The 8108-nt window shown below is 41.7% G+C and overlaps 1 non-coding gene across 1 annotated transcript; it reads right to left on the minus strand.

Annotated features, from left to right (window-relative positions):
* Positions 1–5565: 5565 nt before the first annotated feature.
* On the minus strand, positions 5566–5674 carry LOC141636388 (small nucleolar RNA R71). The gene has a single exon (XR_012541005.1). It is a non-coding gene; the product is annotated as a small nucleolar RNA R71 (small nucleolar RNA).
* Between the last annotated feature and the right edge of the window lie 2434 nt (positions 5675–8108).

An 8108-nucleotide genomic window follows, 5' to 3' on the forward strand; every position in this document is an offset into this window, starting at 1 on the left:
CATAATTGACTTGGAATTAAAACTAAAGGATTGAACTTAAATTGCTTAAACATAAATTGGTAGAAACTAGAATCAAAATAAAAAAGAATAAGTGAAGATTGAGTTTGAATTAAAGCTTACTAAAGGATTTGATGAACAAAATAATAGATTGAAATCCGTAGCTTCCACTTCTTCGTTCCCAAAACTAGATCTAAAACTTTAGTTGTTGAATCATAAAAAGCATAACCTAAATTATTGTTGTGTACTACTGATAAACGTTCTGCCCATAAGATAAATTACAAGTGGGCTTTCAAAAGACTAAAACGTAAAAGAAGTCACAGCTTCGAGACCTGGTCGATCGACCAAGTGGCACGGTCGATCGACCAGCTAGTACAGTGCGAGCTACACTGTCTCCTCTTCTGAACTCCACGGTCGATAGACTGGGGTCTCTGGTCGATAGACCAGAGACGCTGCAGCAGATTCTAGCCTCAAATCTTCATGCACGCATTCCTAGATGATCTAGTTCCGAGCTTCTACTTCATAGTTTCCATAAAATGCCCCCGAGAACGGATAAAGGCTCGATTTAGCTTACTTCCGGTCATTCCTGCAATAAGGACATAGGAAATACAAAGTAAACCATTTCGGGAGAAATAATAGCTTAAAGCTAACAATTATGCAAAGAAATACGTGCCAAAACCGCTAATAAAGTGTATAGAATATGCACGTATCAAATCTCCCCAAACCAAACCTTGCTTGTCCCCAAGCAAGCACTAAGACTCATTCTAAACACCTATTGGAACAGATTTCTTTCTCAAAACAAGAACGTATTATCATGCCCAACCAATTTAATGCAACAAATAATATCAAAGTATTTTGTCAAGCGCAAACGAGTTGAACATGTTCAAGAATTTACCAAACTTTCGACCTTGCAAGACTCGTGTATATCGGACTCTCACGGGTCGCTCATTCACTCAATTTAAGAATAGGGTGAGAATTTAATTGTGCAAGATAGAAGAATGAATGAAACAAGTCTCTCACCTAACTATGACCCATAAAAACATGCCTGCAATCTAACATGAATAATATCTCTACAACCGTACATATGCATTCCAACCATCTAATGACCATGACACATGCCGAGGCGATTTTGGAATTGTGAGGCTATGGGTAAGAAGGGGCTAAAATAAATTTGGATAAGAGGAGATAAAGCCGAGCAAGCAACTTCTAAAACCAAATTTCTGAACATTTCCTAACTTCATACTCGAGAGAAAAAAAATCAAAACGGTGCTACTTGTACGCACAAATCTCACAAACTCCCAAGAATAATAACAGTTCCCCAAATAATATGAATAGCAATATGGGAATTAAAAATCACCATCCGAAAAATCATTCTAATCATGTGATTTCTTTTTTTTTCTTTCATTTTTTTTTCCTGACTTTCACTTTTTTTTTTTTCAAAACCTGGATCGGCAGTCGATCGACCAGGTGGTGCAGTCGATCGACCACCCCTGCTGAGCTGAACCTCTCTGCCCAGTTCAGTTTCTTCTTCTCTTTTTTTTTCAATTCAAACTTCCCTTCATTTCCCAACAAATCATCCAAAACTAATGCATATCTCACACGAGACAATAAAAACCAAATCGCAAGATAATATTCCTGAATAACTACCTTTACTAGCTCGGCTAGGGTGGCTAAATTTGGAATGTAGTTTATGGGACAAAAAGGGCAAATTTGGCTTTTGTGGAGCTTATGGGCAAAATGAAATAAGGGAACCTCTTCCACATGTGTCAGCAAACCGCAAAACCAAATGCATACAGGTATTAAGCAGATAAAATTCATGTTTATGCAAATTTATGTGACATGCCTTACGAGGAGTAACTACTCTCATTCCTACATGAAACTGGTCATAAATGATACCAGTTTAAATAAGCTCTAACCTCAGAAATTTTAAGTAGTTTGCCAATATTGAGTCAAGTCTATTTGTTTAGTAAAATTCCAACAAAAACTCGTAGACTATGCAAGTGACATACTCAATGACATTACAAGTGCAAGGAAGGGAAATGAAACAATACGCAAAGCAATTTTATCATTGAAATACATCCATTCCGACTCGACCTAGATGCTAAAGTAAACATGATATTTTTGAATTTTTTTGAATTTTTCAATTTTTTTTTTTGAGTGAAAACAAATGCTAGCTGAAATGCAATAAACGTGGAACATAAATGCAATAAATAACAAATGCAAATGCAATAGACATATGCATATACCCTCCCCAAACCAAAACGCACAATGCCCTCATTGTGCTCAACAGCAAACATCAACAGCAGCAACAACAAAATCGGGGAGAATATAAACATCTACAAAGGAAATGGAAACTAATGAAAAATAAACGGAAACTCACTAAAACGGCCTCCCCAAACCAGCCGTCAAAAAAGGGAGGCAGAAAGCTGCTACCGGTCGTCCTCTGGCTCGTACTCGGAACCACTCGCCTCATCGGACCCTGAGTCGTCCTCCTCTTCCTTCTCAGGAGCAGCGGCAGCAGGAGTAGACGTCGAAGCAGGCGGAGGATATCCGCCCACCGGGGGAACAAAGAAGGACGGGTGAGTCCAGGGACCCCGTGGGAGCATCTCTGTCCGAGCAAACTCCTCATAAACTGGGTACATGGCAAGAGCCATGTCCATCCTGTGCTGATCAAAACTCCTGCACAAGTCACCCAACACACGTGAAACCGCCCTTTGGTCCATGACCGCAGGGATAACTATAGGTGTAGGGGGACGAAAAGTAGGCGAGAAACCCGTGAGAGCAGGAGTAGAGGAGTAGGGGGCCTGTGAAGAGGAGGCGCGAGCTCCTCTCGAGGTGGAAGCAGTGGTGGTGCCCGCCCTAATAGGGAGCCTGTAGCTACGCAAGGGCGGGCGAGTCGCCCCCAAAACAGTAGTAATAGACAGAATGGGAGGTAGGCCAAGGATAAGGATGGGGTCGCAAATGAAAGAATCAATCTTCCACCGTCCCCGAGTATCTACCCATTTCACGGACTTGACGTAGTCAAGGTCCATGAAGCATGCCTGAGGGTCGAGAGGAGCCTCCTCTCGAGGGAAAACAAGAACCAGACGGTGGTCTATACGAGTCACCAGCCCACCACAAACAATAGTGGCCAAAGAGGTACCCTCACTTATAGTGTTAAAGTGAGAGGCAGTCAAATAAGCTATGTTATAAATACGGGCTACCCGACACCCGATGTTCAGGTAGCCTGCCAAGATAGACAATTCAATTGTATTAACATTATTTGACTCTTTGCGGCCGAAGATGGTGTTGCCCATCAGCCAAAAGAAGTAACGAAAAGGGGGTAAGTGGACGGAGGTGCCCTTCCTCTTAGGGGCATCCAGGTCGGAGATACACGACCACATTACCCTGTGCACATCAGAAGATTCCGAGGTGTTACCCTCGAAACAAAGACCCAAATAACCAGCAAACTCAGCTAATGTCATGGAGTAGGTGACATTAAACAGCCGAAAGGATATGCAAGATCTACTCTTATTAGCTTCAAAAGTAGCCTAGTCAAAAGCAAAAGACGAGAAAAACTCTAGGGTTAAAGTATGGAAAGTGAACTCAGCCATATCCACCAATCCCGATATCCCTGTCCCATTTAGCAGAGACACAACAGATTCAAGACACCCTAGTTTCTCTAAAGTTGGCTTATGAATAAAACGGGTTACCTGAACTTTCGTTTTTTCGACCAAGGTAATAAATTTAGCTCTTTGAGTAGATGATACGTGCATATTCTATACACTTTATCTGTGGCATTAGCATGTATTTCTATGCATAATTGGTAGCTTAAGGCTGCTATTTCTCTCGAAACGGTTTACTTTGCATTTTCTATGATTTATTGTAGGAATGCGCGGAAGTGGGCTAAATCAAGCCAAATTGTCCTCCTAAAGCAAGTTCAAGGAAGCCAAGAAGAAGGAGAGTCGCATTTACTCACCTTGGGATGCGTGCAAGGAGTGAAGAGTTGATTGGAAGCAACAAGGAGCCACTTTGCTCAAGCATTTTCGATCGATCGACAATGCTTTTCGATCGATCGACCACCGGAGCTCACCGAAGCTACTGTTCAAGCATACTCGATCGATCGACCACTCGCCTGTCGATCGACCGATTTCGAATCGATTGTTATTTCTCCGTGTTAGACTTTCAAAAGCCCAACTTGTAATTAACTTTGGGTATCTTTTTATCGAGAGAACGCAGAACTTTTAGGTTATGCTTTCATTCGGAAAACACTTTGTTTTCAGATCTAGCTGCAGACGGAAACCTTTGATTCGAATGCTTTGTTCTTGATATTCAATTAGTAAGCTTTTATGCAATTCTTCCTCTTTCTTATTTTTTCCTTGTTATTTTGATTCTTGTTTCATCAATTAATTTCAGCAATTGAATTTCTCCCCTTTGTTCTAGTTAGATTCCATCATGTTGAATTTGTTCTTATTTATTAATTTCGCAATTAGTGTAGTTATGATTATGCGTAGGTAATTCCTTTGATTGGGAATAAGTGAGCCATGGTGTGAAATTAGGATTGTTGTGTAGCATGAGTTCTTCCGTATTGGTCTTGTTATCTTTTGATAGATCCCTTTGCTAGATTGAAAGATTGGTAATTTGATTTATCGTTAGATTTAGAATTTCTCTTGAGTGAAAGCTTTGATAAATTCTAGGGAATTATTAGACCGTGAGGTTATTTGAGCTTTGATCGAAAGACTAGCTTATTTTCCCGAGACCGTATTATGAGACCTCTGCACGCTTGACGACTTTGTTATTTGCCATGGTGAACCGAAATTCCCGATCCTCTTTTTATCTTGTTAAGAATATTTATTTTAGCAATTAGCCAGTTAATCAATCAATTTCAAAACCCCCAATTAATTGTTACTTTATAGACTGAAAAATAGCAAACAAAATCAACCTTGTCTCCCTGTGGTTCGACCCTTACTATCACTAGCTATAGTTTTAGTTTGGAATTATAAATTTAATTTTGGTACTAAACGACGGTATTAAATTTTGGCGCCGTTGCCGGGGAGACGGTGTAATTCTGTTTGCTTTATTTTAGTTTATTTTTCTTGTCTCAAGGAACTTTTGTTCCTTGAGGCCGTTGCTAACCTTAGCTTCTAGTTTTACTTTTGCACAGTTAGAAGACAGGTTTTTGAGAGGAAGGCTTGAGTACTCTCACTTTGGAAGTTATGGCTACGATATACGATAATTTTCAGCCAAAGGAGCACCACCTTCCAAAGGGGCGCCAGTTACCTACCTCTACTACCGGTAAATTCGAGTTTCGTTCCTCTTATATTGATTTAGTGGAACGGAATCAGTTTGCGGGCCTGCCAGATGAAGACACCTTGAAACATATGGAAATTTTCACGGACTATTGCTGTTCAATACCTATACCGGAGAGGGTAACTCAAGATGAAGTAAAGGGGTTTATGTTCTTATACTCCTTGAAGGATTCGGCGCGAGATTGGTACCGCTACCTCGATAGAGTAGCAGCTGGAGTCACTGATTGGACATCTTTAGCACTAGCCTTCTACAAGAAGTACTTCTCGCTTTCAAAGACTGATGCCTTGAAGGGTAAAATCACGAGTTTTTAGCAAGGAGCCGACGAAGATTTTTGTGAAGCATGGGGACGTTTCAAACGTTTGGTCCGAGCTGTCCCTCATCATGGTTTCCAGCAATGGTATCTTTGCAACCTATTTTACAGTGCTTTATATGATGATTACAAGGTCATTTTGGATGCAGCTCCTAATGGTAGGTTCCAAAATAATACCGGTCAAAGTAAAGGTTGGAACACCATTGAGGAGATGGCGACCATAAAGGCGAGTTTGGAAGTTCACGTGGAAAGTCACGAAGGCAAAGTGAAGAAATGACTGTTGTGACACTTATGACTTCCATTTCTACCCGTCTCGAGAAGCTCGAGACTTCAAGCTCCCAAGGAGAAAGTCGAAATTCTGTTCAAAACTCGGATGAGATCGAGAAGTTAAGAGAGATGGTCCAACTCCTTTTAGTTCAAGTGGCGAATATGGAAGCAAAATGGATTGAGTCCTCACGGAATTTTGTGAAACAATTGGAGAATATAGAGGCTAAGCAAGCCGCTAATTCTTCAAACAAATGTGAAGGGCCGGTTGAGACGATCAATGCCATCAATCTCAGAAGTGGCCTTTCTTATGAAAGTCCCGACAAGCCAAAGGAAGACTCGGGAAATGATGAAGAAGCTCGTTTGAATTCTGATACAAAAACGAGTCTGAATGCCAGTACTGTTGGTCGATCGACCAACATTCCCGATCGATCGATCAATTGTCGACAAAATAGTTTCTGGTCGAAACTATTCACACCTAGCACATCCAAATCGATCGACCAACATCCTCGGTCGATCGATCGAGATACCCGATGACGTTAATCCTGGACAGAACTGTTCACGCCCTTTACTTGGTCGATCGACCACCCCTACCAGTCGATCGACTGGATCTCCAGAGCGGGATGCAAATCCGTCAACTAGTTTGCATGATTCGTCACTCATTGATGATTTGATGGGGGTTTTAAACCAACGGAAGCCGAAGGTTACTAATCCTACGGCCAGTGTTGCGATCCGTGTCCGGAGCGTTTGAAGGCTACCAAGCTGGAGCGTAAGTTTGGTAAGTTTCGGAGATGGTCCGAAATCTCGAGGTAACGGTTCCTTTCACGATTTAATTACCCGGTACCCTCTTACGCTAAATTTATGAAAGATATTTTGAATCGTAAGAGAAATTTTCGTGATGATGGTAATGTTGCGTTTGTGGAGGAATGTAATGCTCATTCACAAGTTAATGTGCCACCTAAATTAAAGGACCCGGGTAGTTTTTCAATTCCTTGCACTATAGGTAACCACGTAATTGGAAAGGCCCTCTCGACTTAGGGGCCGTGTTAGTGTCATGCCATATTCTGTTTGCGAAAGGTTAAACATTGGTAGACTTAAGGTGACCGATATTACCGTTCAAATGGCAAATAGATCGACTCAGAGACCTATAGGTGTTCTAGAGGATGTACCCGTTCGAGTGGGTAAGTTTTTTATTCCTGTCGATTTCGTTGTTTTGGACATTGCAGAGGATAGTCGATACCTATTATTTTAGGCAAAGTGACTGTTCTTACATACAAACATTTGGGCTGTGATAGATGTCAAACGCTGAACCATCACCTTAGAGGTAGGGGATGACACCATTGAGTTCATCTTGCTCACAAGGCAACCGAACTCGCCGAGAGATACGTGTTATTCCATTGATATTGTTGACAGGGTTGTTACTTGTAATTGGAGGGAATCCTTAGCCAAGGATCCCTTAGCCGATCTAACCCATTTAGATGAGTGTGCGGTAATACAATGGAGAATGCTTGAGGAGCCGGATGCTTTGGTTGCCTCAATGGAGAGCTACGAGCTCAATGAAGAAGAAGATGAGATGCTTTTAAGCCCGGCCAACGATAACTTGGTGAACACTTGCTACACCATCGGCCGATTCTGTCTATCTTTGTAGAGGTAAAGTTACCAGAGCGTAAGCCACTTCCTCCTAATCTTAAGTATGTTTTTCTAGATGATACGGAGCAAGACTACTATTGTTAGCTCTAAGCTCAATGATGACCAGTATGCTGCTTTGATGTGTGTACTTAAGAAAAACAGGAAGGCTTTGGGTTACTCTCTGGATGACATTAAGGGCATCACCCCGATGTTTGTATGCATAGGATAGAGCCGGAAGAGGGCCACAAGCCTTACGATGACGGGTCAACGCAAGTTGAACCCGAAGATGCAGGAAGTTGTTATGGGTGAAGTGATGAAACTACTCGATGCGGGTATTATTTATACAGTTGGCAACTCCAAGTGGGTTAGCCCGATTCGGTGGTCCCGAAGAAAGGAGGGACTACCGTGGTTAAAAATGATAAAAATGAATTAATACCAACTCGAGTAGTGACAGGGTGGCGGATGTGCATTGATTATAGACAGTTGAATGCCGCCACCAAGAAAGACCATTTCCCCCTCCCTTTTGTTGACCAAATGACCGAAAGACTTGCTTCTAACAAATTTTTCTTTTTCTAGACGGGTATTCGGGGTTCTTTCGGATCCCTATTCATCCGACGAT

Source organism: Silene latifolia, chromosome Y (genome assembly GCF_048544455.1).
Source record: "Silene latifolia isolate original U9 population chromosome Y, ASM4854445v1, whole genome shotgun sequence".
In the NCBI taxonomy this organism is placed as follows: domain Eukaryota; kingdom Viridiplantae; phylum Streptophyta; class Magnoliopsida; order Caryophyllales; family Caryophyllaceae; genus Silene; species Silene latifolia.